The sequence below is a fragment of the Monodelphis domestica genome, chromosome 1, assembly GCF_027887165.1.
Source record: "Monodelphis domestica isolate mMonDom1 chromosome 1, mMonDom1.pri, whole genome shotgun sequence".
Taxonomy (NCBI): domain Eukaryota; kingdom Metazoa; phylum Chordata; class Mammalia; order Didelphimorphia; family Didelphidae; genus Monodelphis; species Monodelphis domestica.
Genome location: NC_077227.1, coordinates 595,676,612 through 595,703,324, shown reverse-complemented (window position 1 = coordinate 595,703,324; position 26,713 = coordinate 595,676,612). Strand labels below are relative to the sequence as shown.

General features: G+C 34.6%; 1 protein-coding gene and 1 long non-coding RNA gene across 2 annotated transcripts in view; both read right to left on the bottom strand.

Moving 5' to 3' along the window:
- Positions 1-26,713, bottom strand: part of XKR6 (XK related 6) — a 391,398-nt gene that overhangs the window by 276,294 nt on the left and 88,391 nt on the right. The gene's annotated exons all lie outside the window — the stretch shown is intronic.
- The window catches only part of LOC107649372 (uncharacterized), an 85,565-nt gene continuing 59,151 nt past the window's right edge, over positions 300-26,713 (bottom strand). The window contains exon 4 of the long non-coding RNA XR_008915588.1: positions 300-26,713. This is a non-coding gene — a long non-coding RNA (uncharacterized LOC107649372).

The window sequence follows — 26,713 nt, the reverse complement described above, 5'->3', positions numbered from 1 at the left end:
TACATGTATAACCTAGATTGAATTGCTTACCAGCTCCAGGAAGGGGGAGGAAAGGGCAGAAGGAAGACATTTTGAATCATATAACTTTGGAAAACTCATGTAGATATTTGTTATTACATGTAGTTGGTAAAAATGAAATACCTTTATTAAAAGACACAGAAACCCCCTCTATAATGATACTATGCATCTTGTAGAGACAATGTAGGGCTTTGAGAAAAAAGAATTCAAAGGATTTCTTCAATAATGACTTCCATTGAATTTTCCTCTCTATAAGCAGATGATTTTGAGTGATTTGTGAATTTCTTTTTTATGTTTGGGTTCCTTTGAGCCCTTTATGTATTTTGCATTATCTGTGGGGTAAAATAAATGTTGCCTTACACCAAATAAGTAAATAAATAAAAGCTTTATTCTGAGAGGAGGTCTGTAAACTTCTCCACAAGATTGCCAAAGGAGGCCATAACTTAAAAAAAAAGTTAAATAAATGAATCTTTGCTCTACTAGGAAGGTAGAGCAATTTAGGATTACTGCCAGTTCTCACATGCTGATACAGGTAAGGGAATCTTCCAGCCAAGATCCATCCCCTAATACTCTTCCTTGTTGTCATCAAGGCTTTCACCATTGTCTAGAGCTTTCTCTTCTAAAGGGATACAGAGAAATAAATCAAGGTGAAAGGGCATGAGTATGACAAGAAGATAGATTTCCCCATGTCCCAAGTGCATGGGAAGGTGGGAAAAATGAGGAGGTTTACAAATACAAGGTAGGAGAACATACAATAGGGGCTAAGCTAGTGGAAAGAACTGTAGACAAGCACTCATTAGAATGGCTTCTGGCTGTGGCTCTAAGACTCACTAGCAGGGCAAACTTGAAGAGGTTGGGACCTCACTGGATTTCAGTTTCACTATAAAATGAAAAGTTTGGCTTAAATGATCACCAATACAACTTTCCAACTTAAGCAGAATCAAAAACTAAAAAAGCCTTTATACCTGGTACCAGCAACAAAGCGTAGAATGCTGGGCAAAAAAGCTTTCAACTTAAGTGGAAAAAAGAAATGTCCAGGCACAATAGCCAACCACTGCCTTTGATACCCTGATAGCAAAGAACACACTTTACTACATCAGGAGATACTGTTTCAAAGGGACCTAATGTTCATTTTATAGATATGGAAACTGAGTCCCCAAAAAATTGTGTGACTTGCTAAATGTTGCAGAGTGAGTTTATTAATGACCATACTGGGACTAAAAATCTCATCTCCCTAGAACACAGTACTGTGTTCTGTCCAAAGGAATTTTCTTTAACAAAAAAACAAAACAAAACACTCTTAATGCTCATATTTAAAATATTGAACATAAAACGTAGTTCTTTTCTCTTACATCAGTTATAAAGGTAATCTGCTATATTAAAAGTACCAGAATCTAATTCATTTTCTTGTGGAAACACCATGAGATGTATAATTATTAAAACTGAAAAAGTTTATTAGAGTATGCAATTTACATGAGACAGGTTCTCATCTCAACTTCTCCCAAAGTTCTGCAAAAGAGTACAATTTTTGTCTATCCATTTAAAATTAAACTATAACTCTTAGGTTATGGAAATTTACTATGGCTCAAGTCTCCAAGCTGTAGACTTACCCGAGAGGCTTCCAAGTTTGATGCTATTGCAAAATCACCTGTTCATTCTTCAAGATTTATTATTCTCAGTGAAGAGGAAGAAAACACAACTGGCTTATGGATTTTACTATGATAACCCTATCTTCCTCCTTCCACCTTCTCTCTTCCCCTAGTAATCTAAAAACTTTAAGGAAATAAAAAGTGTCCTTTTCAAACACTTTAGATAGCAATTACTAGTTATACAATTGAGTCTTGAAAGCTAAGAATAAGCACTATGAGATAAATACCAATAATTAGATAACCAGGAAATCTAATTCAAGATCATAAGCCTTAGATGTCCATTTGGTCTAATCCCCTCATTTTGTGAAGAAAGATGAGGCAAAGATATGTTATGCAACATGACCAAGGTCACACATGTAGAAGTGTTGAAAATGAGATTTGAACCCAGTTCTCCTGACCCTATAGGTTAGAAGGTCTTTCAATCTGGTACAGATTAAGCAACTTTTAAAATCCCCAAAACAAAAAAGCAAAAGTACTTTGAGAAATGTTAGCAAATATAGGCTGCATCTTACTGGGTTTCCTATACTTGTAGACAGTTCATTTCACAAATGTCAATATGATTTGCAACATGATGACTTTAGACTTAAATGAAAATGCTTTGTTGGCAATGAGTTCCCACTGAAAAATCAAAATTTTTGTTGGTGACTTAAAAGACATAAGTGTTTTTCTCAGGAATCTTTGCATGATAATTGGTGAGCCAACATTCTAATAATTATCATCCAAAGGAAGATGTCACTGCCCCAAGTCTTTTGTTGGATTGATATAAATCATCAGAGGCAATCAATACCTGAATATGATGTCCATAGTTAGAAATACATGATAAATGTATTGGGATCCAAATAGGAACTACAAACTTCATAAGAAGATCACTCATTCATCCAGTAAGTGTTTAAATTTTGTTTATTTTAATTTACTTAAGAAAATTAATTTTTTAAAGCCCTGCCCTCACAAAGCTTCCATTTCATTGAGAACGGAAAGATAGACAGATCCTCATCAGTGATGTCATTCAAGTAGAGAAATGTTGTAAACTTGAAGATTGAATTAATTAATAAGGATGTTAAATTAGGGGAGACCTTTGGTTTATTACAACTGAGTTTAAGTCACCTTAGCTGTTGTCCTTCATTCTTGATGAGGACCAAAATGGCATTACTGGTGATGTCCTTTGACTCCCACATAAATGGTCACCTATCTTCAATTATAAAGAAAGGAAAAGAACCTGGGAAGCTCAGGGTTGCAGGAACAAAGTCAACGTTAGAGTTGTAATTGCTTTCTAGAAGCATAAACATATTCAGAAAACAACTATTAAATTAAGCAGAGGAGGGAAAAGTGGTTTGGGGGCAGTAACTTTCAGAATTCATAATTGTTCTGAAAATAAAGTATGGAAGAAATCTATACTGTTTCATAATTTTTAAAAGTTCAAGTAATGCCATTTAAAATTGTAATAATGGAAGAATTTTTACATCTGCATCCATGTGTCTGCTTAGAGGAGAATCCTGACCTAGATTTTAGTAAAGGAATAAATTCTTTAAAAGTAATCTCGTATGACTTTCAACCATGTTTTTTTGTTGTTGTTAAAATAACATTTGGATATCAAATTTTGTACTAGCTTGTGATGTTATATTTTCACGGTTACCTGTTTGATTTTCCCTGCTAGTCTATAAACTCCCCAAGGGATAAGACTTAGTCTAATTCTCCTTTGATGCTCACATAGCACCTAGCACAAGATTTCACACACAGTAGGTGCTCAGTAAGTTTCTGTTCATTAGTAACTTAACATTTGAATCTTTCCATCTTTAATAATATTTGGATATCCTGTTTGTCAGATATTTGTCATAATACCATTGGTGGGTCTGTTTCCCAAGGAGATCAGGGGAAAAGAAAAAGAACCTATATGTTCTAAAATATTTGCAATAGTTCTCTTTATGGGTGGCAAAGAATTGGAAATTGAGGGGATGCCCATCAATTGGGGATGACTAAACAAACTGTGGTATATGATTGTGATGGAATATTAGTGAGCCTTAAGAATCACTGAACTAAGAGCAGCTAGGTAGCTCAGTGGATTGAGAGCCAATCCTAGTGATAGGAGGTCCTGGGTTCAAATCTAGTCTGAGACACTTCCCAGCTGTGTGACCCTGGGGAAGTCACTTAACCCCCATTGTCTAGCTCTTACCACTCTTCTGCCTTGGAACCAATACATAGTATTGACTCCAAGATGGAAGGTAAGGGTTTAAAAAAAATGAATCATTAAGCAGGTTGATTTTTCAAGAATCTGGAAAGAACTACATGAGATAATGAACCCAGTGAAATGAGCAGAACCAGAACATTATATGCAGCTACAGAAATAATGCTAGAAGAATAAATGTTAACCTCCAGAAAGTGAACTGAAATGTGAAACATCAAAAACTAAATTTATATGAACATGTTGGTCTCCCAGGTGAAACCTGTGATGCAGGGAGGATGGGGAGGGATTTGGACTCTTGTGGATGAGATTTATTATGTAGATATGAAGAAAAGTAAGCTAAACTTAAGAGATTTATGGTTTCATTTATGTACAATATTTTTCTTTATATATGGAAATGCTTGTTTTATTGGGTTTTATAAAATTTGGAATAAAAAAGGGAAAAAAAGATTTTTGTCACAATGAAGCTCTCTGCAAGACATTCAAGATAAGTTTAATATATATGTGTGTGTATATATATATATAATATATATATATATAACCATAATGTGTGTATACACACACACACACACATTATGGTTAGGAGGAAAAAATACTCAAACTATGCCTGCCCACATTACTCCCCCCTCCCCCTTCTGGAACATTTAATATAGTCTGCTGGGTGTTGCTTTCCAATTGTTTCATCTTACTTTTCTTAGACTATACAGTATTCCCAAGTCATTCAATTTATGGACTGGTACTCCTTCTACGATATGATGTTGTAGGTATTCTCTGGCTCTCCCACAACCTCCCTGCCCTAAGGGCCATATTTGTTTAAAGGTAGAGTAAGTATCAAGTTTCAACAGAACATGATTGTTACACTTAGAAATGTTATTTATATGTTCATTTGTATTTGGCTATTTCTCATTACAAAGGATAAGTGTAATTAAGAATGTCCTAAAAAATTACCCAAATGCTACATTAAGATCCTGCTAGCTGGAATTAAGGCTTTTGGTTTCTACTTGATACTTTGTAATTTAATGATTTGGACAATTCACATAAGATTTTCACATCTTTGGCCTGATACTACAGTTATAAAAAATATCCCATAAAAAGTACTATGATGTTTTCAAGTCCCAGCTCCATCCAGGAACGAATCAGCTGGTATACATAAGTGTACCCAGAATGTGGTTTTGATTGGAGTATCATTACTAAAATGATTTAAATTCCTAAAATCATTCAAATTAAATAAATTAAAATGTAATAATTATACTAACATACTACTCCAAGAATGATGTCTGTGATACTGCATAACCATTTTTAAAACTTGTCTATTGACCTACTTATTTGTTTTAAAAGAAGCAAATGTCGAGCCTTCGACCTGCTTATTTAAACTAGTGGGATTAAGAATCAAATCAAATTCATGGGATAAAATAAAGTTATTTCTTTAATTTGGCTATAATTCTGCTAATTCTTATATATAGCATTTATATATTCCAAGGGTTTCTTATACCCTCACCCTATAAAAAAAGTACTTCGACAATGTGCTACAATTTTATTCAGGTAAAATGGAAATTCATTGTAAGATGAAAAAAAAATCTGAACAAATATGACAATAAATGCCAAATGAGACAATGGTTTGGGCAATTATATTGATTTCCATGAAATCTGGTTTCCTAAAATTGAGATAATCCTTATATTACCAGGGATTTGCTAGAGTCAGCTCAAACTGATTCAGTAGAGTTGATTTGTTAAAATTTCAGCATGAAACGGTACATCTCAGAAATCGATAAAGACTACAAATTAGGGTTTGATTTACTCGTCTACACTTAAGAAGAGAAAGAAGCTAGTAAAAAATGTGTGCTGAACTGTGTACGTTTGGGGATGGAGTCATTTTTACCAGCAAATTACTACATCTATCTCTAATCTGAGATAAATGTAAAAATACATTTGAGAAGCAAAAATTACCATTCAAAGGTAAACTGTTAGAGCACTGAATAAATATGAAAACAACAAAAAGAAATATACAATATTTAAGAAAATTAAAGAACTGGGTCATCTAAATTGGACCTTTTATATAACTTCTTACATATTATAAAACACATTATGGAATCATAAAATATTGGAAATGAAAGAGATGTAGGAGACCATCCACTTCCATTAACATACAATAAGCATTTGATTATACAGGGATTAAGGGAGGACAAGAGAAGGGGAGAAAAATTGATTATCAAAAGCCAAACACTGAAACATTCTCTCAATTTTCAGAAATTCTAAGTTAAAAATGTCCATCTTTTCCATGATCTGAGGTTCCGAAAGGAAAGTTATATAGAAGAAATGAAACAATTAACTTCAATCTCCCTTATTTTATTTCAAAAGGAAGGTGGTAGTCATTTTAAAAGCCAGATTAGACATAAAGAAAGTCAAATGTACTTTATTCTTTTGATCTGTCAGACAATTAAGGGGTAGGGGAGAGAGGAAGAAACTCTTTAGACATGGATTCTTCTATAAAAATGAACTCACAACTCTATGAAGTAAATAGTGGAAGAATAATGATCAACATTTTAGAAATGAGGAATCAAAGGCTCAGAGAAACTAATTTATTTAATAACATCATTTGTATATTGGAAAATACCTTAAGAATACATTTATGCAGTCCTCTCCCATATCTTAGAAAAACTAAACTCAAGAGAAATGATGGAAGTTTTCTGCGGTTTCAGAGGTAGTAAGTAAATACCAAACCTAGATTTAGAAGCCAGTTCTTCTGACTCCAAATTCTTCGGTCTATATAAAGGCACACAAGTAGAAGAATCAGAGCTGGGACTTGAAAATAGATTTGTGGACTAAGATCAATAAGAAGAAAGAAGAGAAAGGAGAAGAGTAAGAAGAGGAGCCAACATTTACATAGTGCTTACTAGCCACAATTATTCTCTTATTTGGTCTCCATGATGGTGGTTGTATTAGGAATGCAAAGGATACAAAGAAGATAATAATAACTCCTCATTTGGTTCTCACACTGCCCTAATTTAAACAAAGAGGAGATACTCTTTGGCAGGATTCTAAAAACAAAAACAAAAGGAACAAACCCATCTTTCTGGGTTTCACAGGACCACAATTTTAGAGCTGGAAGGTATCTCAGGTCATTTAGTTTAATTCCTTCGTTTTATAAAGTGAGGAAACTGAGGTAAAAGTTAAATGACAGAGTAACACTGAGCCCAAATCCAATACTCTTTCTATTGTATGCATTTAACTGCCTTCTAAATATAAACTTCATTTACACATGAGAGAAATAAGTATAGTTAATTAAGAGGATTCAGCAATAAGTCCAATAGGATGAGGAAGGTGGAAAGCAGATGAAGGATAAAAGCAAGAGATGGTGTCAGTGCACAGAGTGCTGAACCTAGAGACAGGAAAATGAGTTTCAATCCAGTCCTAGACACTTATTAGTGGTGTGACCCTGGACGAGGCCACCCATCTCTGCTTGAGATTCCTCACCCATAAAGTAGGGGGGAAAATAGCATATTTCCTAGGGTTCTTTTGAGGACCAAATTAAATCATTGTAAAGTGCTAAGCCCAGTTCCTGGATGCTATATAAGTTGACTATTATATTATTAACAATGAATAATAAAGCTTAGAAGTTGCTTATAGTTTTGGTTCCCACAAAGTATTAATAATTATATATATGCATGTACATGGTATAATTGCATTTCAGAGAATTCCTATCTTTATGAATATTTGGCATGTTTATTTCTAAAGAAATATCTTGAAGATGTGCAAGAATGGAATCTCTTCCCCTTTTTTGGTAGCCTTCCACAAAGCTCTCATAATTTACCAAAAACAAAATGCCTTCAAAATACTTCCAGCTTCCTCTCATTCTATCCATAGAGGCAATGAAGACCATGACCATGTGGTCCAAATTTTTCACAGATGTGAAGTAAGACATATGAAGAAGTTTAGTTTTATTTTCTCTAGGTTAAATAATTCCTATTATTTTAATCAACTCACACCAAACCGTCGTACAAATCAGGATAGGCTAAGAGTATGGGAAAATGAGCCTTGGCTCTACAATCCTGGCTGTGTTTCTAAATTCTAAAGTTTTGGTTCTACAATCCTGGCTGTGTTACAAAGCTCCTTTTCATCCTCAATCTACGTCTCCTACTCTCTACATCTTTAGGCACTTCTTGAAACCTGGATCTCACTAAAAGACAAGAGAACCATCCAGTGTGGGTTGCTCCTTCTCTGACATCCATGACACAATGGACTAGAAGGAAGAAATAGTATTCTCCTTCACTGAAATCTTTCTTTCTTTCCTGTCCATTTCATCCAACTCCATTATGCCATCTTGTTCTTGGTTACTCTTATCTATTGACATCCAGATCACACTTCTTACTTCACCCTTGACCTTGAGGATTTCAGTATACATGTTGATGTGCCCTGAAACCATTGGTAGTTCAATAAATGCCAGCTTAACAATTTAAGAACCCTAAGTTTAACAACTCTAACTTCTAGACCCTATATCTTAATTCCAAACAGGGGATTGGACAAGTATTGAAGAGATGAAAGAAGAGAATGCCATCCCTTAGATCTCAGCATTATCCATAATGGTGACACTTCTGTAATTTCAAATTCTGCAATTCCAATATTTGAAAAAAGTCTCTTGTCTTTCCATCACTCTCTCCGATCCTTTTATGCCTATTCTTTATTCTCACCACAGCCTTTAGGCAGCTAAATGGCACAGTGAATAATGCCAGTATTGGAGTCAGCATGACCCGAGTTTAAATCCTGCCTCAGGTACTTAATAGCTGGTGACCTTAAGTCATTTAATCTGTCTGCCTCAGTTGCCTTATCTGTAAAATGAAAAAAAGTTATAGTACCTATACCATAGGGTAATTGTGAGGACTAAATGAGATAATATATGTATAGCCATTATAAATCTTAAAGTGCTATTATTATTACACCCCTGTTTTAACTTCATTTCCCTCTATCCACTACACACTGTTCAACATTTAGAATTATACACATCTTTGTCTAAGATGTGTCCTTTCTATTTCCATGTTGCTAGAGGAAGTCATTCAATTCTTCTGAATGGGTCCTTTACAAATTGGATCAGGAATATAAAACTATAAATCTAAAGTTGGAGGCCATTTGTGGATCAAGTGATTTGTCCAATATCACACTGGTCCAAGTATTCTGATTTTGGTCAGGGCTTTCTATTTGTCCAATCTCACCTGGGTCTTCATTACTACATAAAAATCCTTTCATTTTCTCTGATCGACAATAAAAACTCCTCTCTCAGCACAGAACCACACCTTCTAGATTATTGTAAAAATAGTCCTTTTAAGGCAAGGTTCCTTATCGCCCCTACTACACACATCCAAACTCTTCTACATCTTTATATGCCTTTCTTTCTTAACTCCGGTCTGTGAAAAGGAGGCCTTTCTCCTTCCCAAGGCCAACACCTCTACTTGTGCCCTTGATATTATTCCTTTGCAGCTACTCCAGAACTTTGCCCTAATGATTACTCCTTTTCTGTTTTATAATCTCTCTCTTCGTTCCTTCTCTGATGCCTAATAAACATGCTCAACTCTCCTGACCTTCATTTTGCACTATCATTCCCTTTGAGATATCTTAAGAATAGATCTCTCTACACTTAGAAAACTGTTACTTTCAGGACAGCCCTCCGGTGTATACTTGGTTCTAGGCCAGCTACTTTTCATCTTTTAAAAAAATTATGAATTAAACAATCACAAACATTTTAATACACCCCCCAAAAACAAAGCTCCATGAGAAACTAGAACTTTCTTTCATGTACACTATTTTTTAAAAATACCATCTATTTAAGATGATTAACAAGATGGTGACAAATCATTTTCCTTCAGCACTTCCCCTCTATTCTATTTACCTTTTAAAATGCTTTATTGATTTTTTTAATCCTCTACTGGCCCTTCCCTCAGAGAAGTCCTTTAATAACAAATGTATAGTCAAGAAAAAGAAATCTACCTACTGGTCATGTCTGAGAACATGTTAGGCTTTGTATTTTTTAGTCTATCATCTCTCTGCCAAGGGATAGGAGATCTGTTTCATCAGCTGTCTTTTGAAATGCAGATTAGCCAATTCTTTGGTCAGAGTTCTGAGATCCTTCAGTTTTCTTGCAATTGTTTTTCCTAGTTCTGTTCATTTCACTCTGAATCAGTTCATACAAATCTCTCCATTTTGCTCTGAATCTATGACATTCTATATTTCTTATAACGAAATAACATCATTTTATATTCATATGCTATTATTCAGCAATTCCTCAACTAATGGAAATCATTTTTGTTTCCAGCTCTCTGCTATAGCAAAAAAATATTGCTATAAATATTCATTAACATGTGAGTGCTTTCCTCCTGACTTGGTACTTCTTGGCACTATCACTGGAACAATGGGTATGTATAGTGTAGTAACTTTTGGAATGTAGTTCCAAATGGTTGAATTTGTACCTTAACCAAAAACAACTAGAGTCTGTTTTACAAATCCTTCAACAATTGCTATTTTATTCTCTTGTCAACTTTGCCACTCTGATGAAAGAGGCAAAGCTTCAGTCATTTTAATTCGCACTTAGTAAAATGGTGGAGCATTTTTTTCCATATAGTGGTTGACAGCTTACCCTCCATTTGAGAACTGCCTGTTCATATATTTTAACCATTGGGGAACAGCCTTTATTTTCATATATTCATATCAAGTCTTTACATATTTTGGATATTAGATCTTTATCAGAGAAATATGCAGTGAAGACTTTTTTTTTTCAAATGGTTTCCCTTCTTTCTGGGCCTAAATTTTTTACTTGCTAAGCTTTTCAATTTTGTTTAATCAAAATTATTCATTGTCTTTTATCATCACCTCTACCTCTTTTGTAGTTCTTCCCTGGCTTCTGTTATGAAAGGAAGAAAAGAAAAACCTTTCTTCATCTTCTAATTTTTTTTCAATATGCCTTTTTTACATGTAGGTCATATATCCATTTGTTGTATATTGAATATACATCTACATTTCCATATTGTAGCATATTGCATAATTGCTGGTCTAAATCTAATTTTCAACAAACACTTTGCAGACTTTCTAGCAGTTCTTATCTACTAGTAATAGGGAGACCCAGTAGAAAGTGACCTTGGAAATTACTGAATATAATGTTCCCTTGCTTCTGGTCCTGGTTGACATAATCTATTCCACTGATCAACTTCTTAACTTTTAAACCAATACTTATTTGTATTACTATATTACAGTATCCCCTCAAATCTTAAAAAGCCCCTTGAACTGCTATTTTTTTTATCTTCTGCTCCTATGAATGAATTATATTTTGTTTATATCTGTAAAATAATTTCTCAGCATTTTGGGAGGTATGGTGTTAAATCTATAAATTAATTTAGATAATTATTACATTCTATATTCTATTTTCATTGCCAAGACATAGGCAATTAATATCTCTTCATGTGCCTTAATTTCTGTGAAATATACACTTGTATGCACACCTTGGGTAGGTTGATATAGTTTGACTCCTACCACATTCTGTACTTATAATGAATGGTATTTTGTTCTTTCTGCTGACTGTGATAGTAATATGTAGAAATAAAGTAACAGCAATATTTGAAGCAGCTAGGTGGCTCAATGAATTGAGCACAGGGCCTGGGACTGGTAAGGCCCGAGTTAAAATCTGGTTTCACTCATTGGCTATGTGACCCTAGGTAAGTCATTTATCCTGTTTACCTTAATCCACTGGAGAAGGAAATGGCAAACCATTCTAGTTTCTTGGGTCATGAAGAGTTAGATACAACTAAATGACTGAACAACATGAGTCATATATGTAGTAATGTGATTTTAATAGATATTTGGAGAAGGGGATAATTCTGTGCTGTGCTATATTAATAAGGAAGCATAATATAAAGATTTTATTTCAATTAATTTTTTTGTTGAATTGCTTAAGGCTCTATAAACCAAGCTATCTTCTATACATGGCTACAACTATTTTTCTTTTGTTTATGCTTATTCCCTCAATCTTTTTCTTGTCCTATCACTAAAATAATGAAATTGAGAGTCCTTTTACTTATAGTCATACTGGAATTGCCTATGTTTCTCCATTACAGAAGAAAATGCTTAGTTTTCATGAGACAGTTTGCCATTTTTATGAAAGGTCCATTTCTTCTTTTGCTTTCTAGTGTTTTTCAGTGTTATCTTGCTAAGTTTTTTCTCCATATAATACATTTTTTTCTATTTTTTCATGGAGTACTTTGAAATATGGTGATTTCATAGTCAAGTAAGAAGGAAAAAAAGTTATGATAAATTAGATTTTTTTCATCTTCCTTCTTTCCAGTGTTAGCTTTAAATGTTCTTGGGATGATCTGGCTTACACAAGGCTCCCTCTAAACATTTTTCAAGATTTGCTTCTCCTTGACATTTTATATTTGTCTGCTGCTCAAAAACATTTAATTCTAATCTCCAAGACTTAAAAACAAACATGTTTCCTGAACCTGTCATTGCCCTTTGCTACCACATCTACTTGGCAAGATCTCTTTCTTGATTAAAGAGGGTCCTTTGATTCTTTTGATCTCCTCACAATGGCAAATGAGTTTACATTATGCTTCCTTAGGAAATGGCAATAGTCTACACTGCTCTTTATCAGTTTTGCCACTTTTCCATTTTTTTGTTGTCAAGATATTTAAAAAATAAGTTAAGCTAGTTGCCTCAATTGTACATCTATCTAATTTCTTTTAATTTGGTATTTTTATCTTTGCTGATCCAAGATTCAAATTCATCAATATCAAATATCATCAGTATCAAATTGATCCAAGAACAATTTGCAAATTGACAAGTCATTTCATCATTTGTGATATTATTACTTGGTGTTCACCAAATCTAGTACCTCTCTACTCTTTTCTGAAAGCAATTTATCCTCAAAAAAGCTCCCTAAGTGATATCCCTAAAGTACATATCTTATTTCATATTCCAGTTCAAGAAGGTTCAGAGGCTCCCTATTGCTTCTAGGACAAAATACACATTGCTCTATCTGCGATTTAAAGCCCTTCACAATTCAACTACAGTTGACTCAATAATAATCCCTTCAGGCACTCTACATTTCAGCCAAACTGGTTTACTTGTTGTTGCTCAGACAGGACAACCTATCCTTTACTTCTATGCTGTCCCATCAGCCTGGAGTTCTTCATCCTCACCCGCCTCAGAATTACTAGTTTCCTTCAAAGAATAGCTCAGGTTGTTGTTCAGTCATTTCTGTTATGTCTAACTCTTTGAGATCCCATTTAAGGTTTTCTTAGCAAACATAAGAGTGGTTTGCCATTTCCTTCTCCAGCTAATTTTACAGACTTTGAGAAAACAGAAGCAAAGCAGGGTTAAGTGTCTTGCTTAGTCATACAAACTAGTGTCTGAAATTGGATTTGAACTAGGGTCTTTTTGACTTTAGGCCTAGCAGTCTCTCCATACCACCCAGATGCCCATAGCTTAGGCATAAAGTTCTAATGGGGGGCCTTTCCTGATCCCTCCAGTTATTTCTTTGTACTGAAATTATTTCATCCTTACATACATTTCCCCCAAGATTCTTGATGGCAAGAACTACTTTGCTTTTGTCTTTGTATCTCTAATACCCAGAAGTGTCTAGAACAAAGCTGAATTGAACTAGTACTTAGGTATTATTGTTGTTATTGAGTCTTATTTTCTTGGTAAAGATACTGGAGTGGTTTGTCATTTCCTTCTCCAGCATGTCCTCATTTTACAGATGAAGAACTGAAGCAAAAAGGGGTTATTTGCCTATGGTGACAAAACTAGTATCTCAAGCTGCCTTTGAACTCGGGTCTTCCTGATTGTAGGTCTGGTCCTCCAACTATTATACACCTTAGCTGCCCCAATGTGGTTATTAGGGCTCTATGCAGACTGTAAGATTTTGATCTCATTTTCTTGCATGTTTTTCAACACATGTGTTGGAACATAGAAGAAAATGAAATCAAAATCTTATAGTCCCAGACCCAGATGCCAAAATAACCTTCCTGATGCACATCTGACATTACTACTCACCGTTTAAATACCTTTGGCGGCTTCTCTTTCCCCTAGAAAGATAATCTGTCATTTGGGAATCAAACAATGTGGCTCCAACCCATTTTTCATAGCTTTATTTCCCTCATTACTCTTTCACATATCCTACTCTTAAGTCAAACCAAACTACAGTAGTTGCCTAAACTTGACATTCCATCTCCTAACCATGTGAATTTATTATATAAACCATTCTCCTAGTTTTAGATTTACTCTCTGTTCTCTGCTTCTCAGAATCCTTTATCCTACTTTTCGGGCTCAACTCAGATTTTAACTCTGGTCAGTCTTCCCTGATGATCCCAGTGATTTTCTCTCCCTGCTCAAATTGCAATGCATTTTTATTTGTTCTGGTGTATATTGTATGGCCCTTTCCCAAATAGAATGGCGTCTCCCTAAGGAGAGGATGTCTCCTTTTTATTTATGTACCCTAGTGCCTAGAAAAGTGATTTGCACACTTGATGTTTGTTAAAAATTGGAGACTACCAGCAAATAGTAATCAAAAAGGAAAAATAAAAATTAGAGGCAAAATATATGGCACTGAAAATAAAATCAATCAGACTTGTTCAGTTATTTTTTCAGCTAAAAGACTACTGACTACCAAGTCAGTGGATAAGCATTTAATCAGCACTTACTATATGCTAGGAACTGTACTAAAAGGCTGGGGTACTATACTAATAACCAAAAAGCATTAAGAAGTTAAAAGCTTAAAGGTTCTCCTCATATAGTTTGTAGAACAGTCTGACTTTTTAAAGATTCATGCTTTTCATGTTAATACCTTATACTTTACTGAAACTTTGGAAAATGATTATTTACCATGAGACATCAACTATGAAGTAATGATTCATATTTGCAGATATAAATAAAAATAAGTGTTTATTTCCCCACCACCTTGAGCATATTTTGAGTCTTTTTCAGAAAATACTAAATTACTAAAGGCATTTTTCTTTAAAAGAATGAATCTATTTTATTTAGATAGAAAATTTGCTACATAGGAATAGCTAAAATGTTTGTTTTTTGCAGTCTCAATCAATTCAATTTATATAGAAATACTAGATAATTATACCTCAAAGTAATTAAAATTCCTGCTGGAGAAAATACAAAGAGCCTGTTTTAAGACTTTTATAAACAAAAAACAATGGCATTAGTCTTTATGTAAATCTGTACAATCAAAAATTTTTCCATAGGAAAAAAAAAATGTAAAGTCATAACTTTTCAAATTACACTTGATCATTTTTATTAAAACAAGCCAGACAATATAATTTACATACTAATATAACTGACATTGCATGAATATTTCTAAAATTTGTATACAGTGAATTTTTCTAAATTAATATAATTTGAATATTGTAAAGGAACTTGTCATATCCTCTCATTTCTTTTATAAGTTCACATCTTTGTAAACATACAAAAGAATATAGAAAAAGTTATGCATATATGTATAATCAATGCTCAATTTTTACAAATGATTCATCCAAATTTTGGGGGAAATGTTTTACAACATAAACTCTAAATACTGAAATTGATAAATACTGATTTAAAATTTTTATTCACATTATGGACAACTAGAAAGAATACCCAACACCATCACCCTTCTACCCAAGAAATTACCATATTTGTTCAACTATTCCATTAGGTGGATATATTCCATTCATAGCATTAAATAAGCAGGAGCTGAGGGGAGGGGAGAGATAAAGACAAGAAAAAGGGATTAAGTGGAAAACCATGCCTTTCAAGAGTAGAATTCTTTTTTTTTTTTGTCATTTTAAACACAGTATGGTGATTTTCCGCAATGGTCCACATTATCCTTAATCCAGGAATGCAATCCAAGTCTACTCATAAATAGAAGAATAGAGGCTGATCACATCAAAGGACTAAAACATATAAAAAAGTATATCAGAAGATAACAGGGCAACTGAGAATCCATTATAACTCTAAAGTTTGGCAATGTTCATAGGAGATCAATGAGTGAGAGATCAATGAATGGGGGAGTAGGTGACAGATTATGGGTATCCTGAATGCTAGTGATGGTGTCAGGTATCCCTAGCTTCAAACCCTGCTTTTTGGCATGACCCTAAGTCTCAGTTTCCCCATCTGCAAAATACAGATTATTCAGTATGCACTTATCTCATATGACTGTTTTGAAGATCAAATAAGAATATAAACTACTTTTTGCATATTTTTAATCTACATAGGTAAGGTATTGTTATCACAAGAGCAGGAAAAAAATCTAACCATGATATAAGACTAAAGGACAGAGGATAAGGGATATTCTTTCCCCAACTGCTTACATGTACATAATTGGGAATCTTAAAAGAGAAGATCTTTGTAAAGTTATTGTGGATATAATTAAAGACCCAAAGAGATCAGCTAAATAAGTCAAGAATTAAGTTTTTAGAGGCTTTTGCCCTAATTTTCCCTCTTATTCATCTACAATGGAAATGTTGAGACCTATGGCAAATGCACTATGTTATAATAGTCTCTTATTTTGGGAAATACTGTACATAAGGGAAATGTCAAATTAAAAGATTCCAATTATGAATAGAGACAAGCTTTGTTTTTTTAACCCTTACCTTCTGTCATAGAATCAATACTAAGTATCACTTCCAAGGCAAAAGAGTGTTAAGGGCTAGGCAATGGGGGTTAAGTGACTTGCACAGGGTCACACCAGCTAGAAAGTGTACAAAGCCAGATCTGAATCCAGACCTCATCTCTCTACACCTGGCTTTCTATTCACTGAGCCACCTAGCTGCCCTCAGAGAGAAGTTCAAAAAGCATTCTTTAAATGCAAGATAAAAATTATTTTCAGTTATAGACACCTTGAAAGGCTCAAGCAACTTTTCCTTCATATTCCTTCCTCTACCCCCAATTAATGTAGAAAACATACAGCACAGACTATATGGTATTATTTCTTTTTTAAAGACATGTCTTGGGGATTAGATTGTTCTAGCTCTATTGATTTTTACAAAATCATCTGGATCAAGAAAAAAGAGAAGGCATATCTAAATTAAGATAGTAAGTGGTTTCAAACTGAAATTCCATGTTTATGTTGATAACATTCATCTATTTTCCCTAACCAACCTATACCAAAGTTTCTATAGAGTCACAAAAGTTTCTTTAATTACATATTCTTCTAAACAAAGGGTTGCCTATGACCTAGGGTGATACTGAAGATGCTTAAGATATCTTCAAAATTTTGATTTTGTTATTCTGCTGATATTCTTCTCTCTAGCAAATCCAATAATTCAAGGTGTGATTCCTTCAGGCGTCTTGATTTTTCAGCAATGATCTTCTAAGCTGAGCTGTACTTTGTAAAAAAGTTCTAATAAATAGCACACAAGGACAAATAGTATTTCAATATGGAGACTAGTAAATCCCCTCAAGATGCAACATTTACACATTTGAAAAGAAGTTGTCTTCTGGTAGTTAAAAGCAATACATTAATAGAATCATTCTATGTTGGCAACATGTTTAGAAAATAATTTTTTCCAAACTCGAAAATGTCTTAATGATACGCCAGAAAAGAGATTATGCTCAGGAATCTGGAAGAAGAAAAATGAAGTCAGATTGAAGATGATAATTTATGACATATTACTAAATGGTTATTTGCAAAGGACATTTCTACATCTCAGAATCTAATACTCTAAATTACTATTAAAAATTAGGACATATTCCTAAAATATTTTGAGGTTGATAAAATTAAAATTACACTTAGGATTGTATTTTTGAGATACATTTAAATGAGAAAATGTTCATTTTGGAAAAAGTGTTTATGAATACCCAAATTAACTTACAAAATAAAATACTCAAACAGTGGAAAGAACAATGAGTAGGCAGGGTTTCATCCTATAAATAATCCGGTTAATTCTGGATCCATATTTCTGTTGGTATAGTACAATTAGCATAAATCTAAGACAGTCCCAGTTCAGGAGAGAAAATGTATTTTTAATAATGTACAGAAAAAAAGATCCTGTCAAAAATATTTTGGTCTGGAAAATATGAAGTGTGTGTACATAGGTATGTATTGTCCAAATTACTCCTGTTCCATAATATTTAAAATATCATTGCCAAAGGGTTACCCAGCCTCCATTTGAAAACCTTTGGAGAGTGAGAACCCACTAGTTGGCAAGAAGGACAACTCTGGGGGGCATCTGGGTAGCTCAGTGGATTGAGAGCCAGGACCAGACACGGGAGATTCTGGGTTCAAATCTGGCCTCAGACATTCTGTGACAGGGTCAGGTGATAGAGTCAGGCTCTGTGACCCTGGGCAAGTCACTTAACACCCATTGCCTAACCCTTACCACTCTTCTGCCTTGGAACCAATACACAGTATTGATTCTAAGATGGAAGGTAAGGGTTTTAAAAAATATAAAAATTAAAAATATAAAAAGGTAAACTCCACTTTCAGACAGATTTACTGGTCAGAAAATTCTCCTTGAATATAACTGATATTTCCTTTTTTGCAACTTTAACCCATTATTCTCAGTTTTCTCATCTATAAAAAGAGGCTAATAATAGCACTTTCCTTCCTCCTAGGGTTATTTTGAGGATCAAATGAGATAATAACTATCAAGTGCTTTAGCACAGGGTCTAGCACAAAGTTCTATATGAATGTTAGTTATCATAATCATCATTATTACTAACACCTAGAACTGAGCACAATATTCCAAATATGGTGTAAGCAAGACAGAGGACAACAGGACTATTTCCTGTCTTGGACTAGCCACTGTGACTCTCTTAATGCAGCCTAGAAGAACATTACCTTTTTTGGCTGCCATGTCACAATGACAATTCATTTTGAGTTTCTCCATGTAAAATCAGAACAGCTCTGATCTAGCTGTACACTTTTAAACTATGACCTTCCACTTGTTTATCTTTGTTAAGCCTCAGTTTCCTTATCTGTTAAAAAAAAAAAAAAGAAAAATTATATATGCCCTGACTTAACTTATAGTTCTTGTGAGGAAATGAATATAAAAAACTACATGTTTTTGTGTTACTATGTACTAATCTCTTTCATATTAAAAAAAAAAAAACCCATACCTTTTATCTTAGAATTTATACTAAGTATTGGTTCCAAAGCAGAATAGTAATAAGGGCTAGGCAATGGGGGTTAAGTAATTTGCTCTGGGTGACACAGCTAGGAAGTATTTGAGGATAGATTTGAACATAGGACCTTTCATCTCTGGGCCTCATTCTCTATCCACTGAGCCACTTCACTGACCCCTTTCATACATTTTAATATTAAAAACATCAACTTAGTTTTAGATTTTTGGTTGTAGTAATAGCTATAAATAGTTGTAAATATAGAACTAAAAACTGTCAATCACCATCCAGCAACAGCTAACAAATTGCTACTAGTAAGGGATGTCAAAGCAAAGAATGTAATAAAATGAAAGAATTCTTTAACCCAAAAAATTTCCCCAGCATTATATATACAGATGGACAAAATCATCCTCATTTTAAAATGCTTCCAATACCATGTATCAGTCTAATAATCCAGCTCTACATCAGAGCTCTAAGGCAGTGATGGCAAACCTTTTAGAGACAAAATGATGTGCCCACCCCCCCCAACTTATGCTATGACCCCCCAAGAGTGCCGGGAGCTTTCTGCTCCCCCTTTACCCAACATAGGGGATGGAGAAAGTGCTCCCATTGGGCTGCTGTGCAGAGAGGGAGGGGAGCAGCTCTGACCAAGTCCCTCTGCCTTTCTAATAACGAACTCTGGGGATTGGATGAGAGGAGGGCAACCATGTGCCCACAGAGAGTACTTTGAGTGCCATCTTTGGCACCTGTGCCATAGGTTCACCATCACTGATCCAAAATGAATAGGATAATTTATGGCAGGTAGAAAACTTTATAATCTCTTAAGTTATTAAATTGTATGTACCACATTTATTTTCCAACCTACAAAAATTTACATTAGATATTCTACTATGAGAAAGACTACTTCTCAGTTTTCCACACTTATTTGAGTTTTCCTGAACCATTCCTAGAAAGAGCAAGTACGTCATGTACATGCCCCAGCCAGATGCCCGTCTTCTTAGACTATGAGAAATATAAAGAAAGCAGAATGCCTCCTCTAGCAAAGTTAGATTTGGAAAAAAAGACTTAAGAAAACTAATCTAATATTTTAATTAACTAAGAGTTACTATAAATTAAGCCCCAAACTAATGAATCAGTCTTGTTCCAAAGGCTTGCTTCTGAGTCAATCTTTTTGGAACTTAGAATTCTTTTTCTCAATATAAACAATGTGATACATAGTGATAAGATTTCCAAAATAACCTAGAAAAAGCCTATTTAATACACACATATAAAACAAATACCAAACATCTCTCATAAAAAGTAGAAAAAACTACTGCTTCAATAATAATATTACTACTACTGCTATGTGTATGAAGTGTTAGGAATAACAAAAATGGGCAAAAGTCAATTTTTACCCTCAAAAGTTTAAGATCTAATGGGGGGGGGTGACAAAAATAACCACATACAATCAACACACACACATAAATTGCAGATAATCACACTAGCATTAAGGGAGAATTCAGGTACTGAGATGGCCAATTATATCAGTAAAGCATGTAGGTACAACTGGTCCTTCTTGCCATTCCACTAAATTTATAAAATTATTTAATACAAGTGATATACATACATATAATTCATAAATTAGATATGCTATATATCATACTATTATAAATGCTTGTGCTTGCACATAGTTTCTAAAATTCTTTCCTCATATTCCTGGGAGGGTAAATAGTTCTATTTTTTAAAATAAATAAATAAGGAAGTTGAGAACCAGAAGCAAGTTGCCAACAGTGACCAGGTTATTATCTATCAGAATAAGAACTTTAAGCCTAAGTCTCTCCTGACTCCTCTTCACAAACAGAAGTGAATTCCTTAATACCTTGATTGTCTTCTAGTAATTCTAAATATAGTTTTATTTGCCTGCCAGTGCTTCAAATCAGGTCAACTAATATTTATTAAGCATACTATGTGTTAGTCACTCACCAAGCACTGAGGGTACAAAAACTTCATAGAACTTATGGATTCTATGAAGGATACTTTATATCCAATTTTATTTCAAACTTTTTTTCACAATGAATTATTAACTCATAGCCCTATTATTAGGTTGACTAGTCGTAATCAGATTTTATTCATCATGTGTGAGATCAAATCTCACACAAATGAAATTAAGTCATATTCCTGAGATAACCGGACAAAAATTATGAGGTATAATCTATCCCAGCTTGATAATTGCTTCTTACAGAGGATGTTCCAGACCTTCTCTTCTTAAAACATTCCTCCCTCACTAGCTGACTTCACCAACAATTCCCCAATTTTCTACCTCAATATTCTATCCCCTTATGACAAGCAAAAAAGAGTTCTTTTTCCTTGACAAGGTCAACCCCTTTATTATTCATGCCTTTGAACCCCTCCTCCTTGATCCTTGACCTCCTCCCAGACCCTCCTCTTAGATCAAGGATTCCTCATTTGGAGTCAGTAACCTCAAAAAATTAACTGTATTTTTATATAATTGGTTTCCACTGTAATTCTTTTATTATATGTGTTTCACAAAACCATTGTGAGGAGTCAAAAGGTTTCATTCAGACTATGAAGCAGTCCATGTCATACCAAAAAGGTCTTATTACTCCTGCCTCATCTTTCTTTTTCCACTGACCCTTTCCCTACTTTCTACACATATGCCCAGATCTCTCTCAACTTTGGGAAACACAGCATGACTCCCCAACCCCTAAAAAATCACCACCACCAAAACTCCTTCATTAGACCCCACTGCCATTTCTTCTCTTTCATTGTCAAAGCCATTTATTCAACCTTTTGCCATTGATGCCTATTCTCCCAGTCACTTCTAAAACTTTTACAATATGACTTCTATTTACCCATTAATTGGAAATTGCTTATAACAAAGTTGCCCCAAACTCTCTTAATGTCTAAATCCAAAGGCCTTTGCTCAGCACTCATTCTTCTAGAACTTTCTGTAACTGATACTTATTGATCACTTTTCTCCTGACAGAACCTGTCCTACACCTCTGCTTTGCCAACTGTCTTCCTGACTACAAATTCAGTTTGTCTTGCTAGATCATCATCTATTTCCTGTTCCTCATGCCTAAGTAAACCCAGGGACTTACTCTAGGGCCTCCTCTGGTCACACTCTCCTGAGGATTTCATTAGCTACAAAGGGGTCATTAAATAAGACTCCCAAATCTACATATCTGGTACTCAACTCTAGTTCTGAACTGCCAATTGCCTGGGCCAAACCTCTACTTGGATGTCCGATGGGCATCTTTGATTCAACATGTCCAAAATAGAATTCACTATCTTTGCCCCATTATTCCCTACTTCTGTTAAGAACACCACCATCCTTTCCAGTCAGCTAGACTGCGACTGTGGTCAGTCTTTGTTTGACTACTGATTATTCCCCACCCGCCATAAAATCAACTAGCTGTCAACTATGGATGCTAATGTCACAAAACATCCATTTGTTCCTTCTCTATTCATATGACCACCAGAATAGTTGAAGACTTGAAAATTTTTTTGTCTGTACTATCATTAATATTCTCCTAACTTGTCTCCTTGTTAGTTTCTCCCACTGTATTGCATCTTCCACACCACTATCAAATGGATATTTCCCTAAAGCACCAATCTTTTTATAATAATAGCTAATATTTATTGTGGTGCTTTCTATGTGCCAGGCACTATCTTAAGCACTTTTTAACTTATTATTTCATTTGACCCTCCAAAACAATCCTGAGAAGTAGGTTCTTTTATTATCTCCACTTTGAAGTAAATAGAGAGTGACTTGCCCAGGGTCACACAGGGTGCCCAGGGGAGGCATTTACTGAGTTCACCCTGCTTCAACCTAAAAAATGATTTTATAGGGATTTTGAAGCTGTATGAAGGATGGATTGTAGTGGGGAAAGGTTGAAGGCAGGGAGAAAAGTTAAGAGGCTATTACCGTTATCTAGATAAGAGATAATGGACCAAACTAAGATGACGGTAATATCAGTATTGAGGAGTTAGATTCAAGAAATCTTATGGAAGTAGAACAGATAGGATGTGACAATTGATGAAATGTTAAAGGTGAGAAATAGGAGGAGTCAAAGAATCTTTGGAGGTCTGGGGCCTGGATCAGGTGTATTGTGATGCTATTAACAAAAACAGAGAAGTTGGGAATAGGAGTAGGTTCAGGGATAACAGATTAGATATCTTTAGGACATGTTAAGTTTGATGGGTCAATGTATCCATCTCATGATGGAAAAACACTAGACCAGGTAAAGTTTATTCCAGTTGCACTGTTATCCCCTACATGCCTCAAAGTCTAAAGTTCTTTTCAACTTTAACAAACTGATTGATATTGACAGCTAACATTTATTTAGTGCTTATGTGCTGGCACTTGGTGCCAAGCATTGTGCTTATGAACTAGATACTCTTTTTATCTCCATTTTAAAGTTGAGGAAACTGTGGAAAACAAGAGGTTAAATGACTTGCCCACAGTAATACACTTGAGAAATAGCCATGGTTGAATTTATATTCAAGTCCCATTAATCCAGACCCAGAACATTTCTATCTACTGCACAAGCCAGTGCATATCTGGAATATCATCTTCCATTCCCAGCTCCTCATTTTATTAAAATTACTGAAATCTTTGAACATATCCAGAAGAGGGAGTCCAGGATGATGAGAGGGAATAATTACAAAGCCAGAAATATGAGATCTAGTCCAAAAAATAAGCAATGTGCAGCCTGAAGACAAGAAGGTGTGGGGCTACTAGACATTCATTTTAGAAGAATTCTCATTAGAAAGCCAGTTCAGATATGCTTTGGCCCCAGAAAGCAGCGAGGCCTCAGAGATAGGAGTTCAAGACAGACTTTTTTGTTCCACATAAGGAAAAAATTTTTAATAACCAAAGTAGTCTCAAAACTAGAATGGTCTACTTGACAAATAGTGGACTCTCAAACACAAGAAGTCTTTCCAACCAAAAGCTAAGTAATAACTTCTTGTAGTGGGAATTCCTACTCAAGCATAGGTTAAAATAGATAACTTCTCAATTCCCTTCTAATTCTTGACATTCCACGATCATACTGGATTAAAAAAAAAAAAAACCCTGACTGATTTATATAATAGAATTCTTCCCCAAAAGTTTAAAAAGGTTTAATATATACATTACTGCTTTAATCCTTATAATGTCTCTACTGGGAAAACGAAATGCAAGTATGAATAGCAATACAAGGTAAGTAGAAAAGAACAAATGGACACCCAGGCTCTAGGGTGTGGTTTTCACTTGAGGAAGCTCTAATAGCCCTGGGTTCTAGGTCTTTTCTTCTTTATTTATTTTTTTAAAAATCTTTTCTTCTTTTAAAAAAGCAGGATGACCAAGATTGGGACTTCTTAAACTTCTAAACATGGATGTCTTTGATAGTCAATCAGGAGAAGTCTATGGATCCCTTCTCAGAATAGTCTATTCATAAAATTACAAAGGAAAATAACCATATTGAAATAAAGGTGCAATTCTCCACCCACCAACCCATCCAAGGTTCCACACTCCCTGAAGTCTATCCAACATGAACTTTTATGAGTGAGGATTAATAAAGCAAGTAAAAATTATGAAGGAACACAACTGTATTTTGCTCGCCAAGCTGAAATCTAAAAGTAGGACATCAATGGATAAAATTTTGTATGTTTAGCAAAAAGGAGGGGTACTATTCTAAAAAAGAAGAAAAAAGTTGATATTTAAATAATTTCTTCTCTTTGGCATTACCCTAAACAATTCAACTGAGGTAAAACCTGCCTGAACAACTACCCAGTAGCTACAATTTCTTTAGTAGTCAAGAAGCCAGTAACACTACATTCTTCACACTAAGCCTATCTTAAAAATACAGGTGCTTCTAATGAAGGCCTCTATAAAAAGTAACATTACTTGAACCTAATCCCTATTTCCAAAACAGATTCAGCACACTATCAGCATGTATTTAACAATTTCAAAGAATAGCCATACCTACATCTCCAAGTAGCACCAGACCTGCAAATACGCCCTCAACTGCCATCAAGTCTTGGATTTCTTGACTCTAAAAATTTTTCCCTCCCTAGGGTGTCGCTTTACCTGTATGTACTCTTATCCTATAGAAATTAAGGGACTTTAAATGAGTCTCTGACACAAACCATCCACTCTTGCTTGACTTCATTCTTTCTGGATATGGCAATGAGTCTTATTCCTTTATGGATAAGACTTATTGCATCCAGGGTAAAATAGAAATTGCATCCAGGATAAAATAGAAACTCCTCAGAGTCTGGCATTTAAAGCTTTCACAAAAAGCCTCAGCTGATCTTTCCAGCCTTACTACACATTACTGCCTCTCCCACAGGCTTCAAACCAACGAAACTGTCCCTCCTTCTGTGGCTCATGAGTTACATCCTCTTTCATCCCCATGCCTTTTCATTAGACATCTCATATTTGGAAGACTCTTCCACTTCCTTCCTGTTCACGGAATCTGCCTTCCTTTAGCCCAGCTTAAGCACCACTTCATATATAAAGTCTTTCTAGACCACCCCTCTAAGTGATAGTGCCTCCCCAACAAAATTACCAAATATTTTACTTTGTATTTATTTATATTTAATTACACATATACTGATAGATGTACCTTTGCCTCCTTGTTTTTTTTTAAGCTCGTAACGAATGGGGACTTTTTTTTTTAATTAGTGAAATTCCAGAGCCTAGCAAAGCCTATGGCACAAAGTTAAAGTCCTTTCCATTGAAACAAACAAGAACTAAAATATCTACAGTCCTCATAAAGAATAAACTGTCCTGCTTTTTTAATATCCCTTCATGATCAAAGGAACTCTCAAGGCAGATAAACATGCCTAATAACTGGCATGCTCACCACTTATACAGTATTCCCTGAATACCACTGTACTTTATTAACCCTTAACATGTAATTTGCAAATCTCTTTGCTCCACATTTTCAAGGGCTACTTAAGAAATGGTTCACAGACCTCCAGTTTAGTGGCCTCCTCTAGGATTTTTTGATAGTCACACCTCAAGAACATGAAATTCAGTCAGTTTTTCATTCAGGGTCATAATCTAACCTTTGGGGATTGCTTTTAATTTTTAATTTTCCTTTTTAGTTTCAATGTTATTCTCTACTAAGTCATCTCATTTTTCATTAACCAATCTACCAAAAGATGAACTATGGGGATGAAGTGAAACCAAAAATTTAATTTTTCTCCTTGTTGATTCACACTGTTATTCTGCATGATCAAGGATAATCTAAGTGTTGAATGCAATTTAGTCTTGTGTTTTTGGATATAATTTGGATAGTCTCAATGTACAAGGTCTATTCTGAGGCAGTTTTCTAGCAATAACTATATTATTGCCACCATTCAGCTTTCAAATTGTCATTTTCTGATTTTTTTCCTCACCAATTATCATTGACTCCAGTGTCCTACACTGACAGTGTGGAGAAGAAAAGAGGCTTAATAAACAGGAAAAATAGAGGTTCCAAAAGAGAGTTGGGAGGAGAGAAAAACAAGGAATCTCAAAGCCTGGACTGGTCAGTCTCTAGGGAATAATTAAATGCATTTTCTAAATGCACATCAACTGATAATTTAGCAACATCATGAACTTACAAAACTGCGGTATCTTTTCCTTTGTTACATTTTATTAAAGCTACTGGTTTACCTATATATAAACAAATAAAATGTACATAAAATTATTTTCAGGATTACTAGATATTGTTAACATTTTCCAAAACATTCAATATAAGGATCCAAGATTCTGAACATGCCATCACCAAAAAAATTTGCAAAC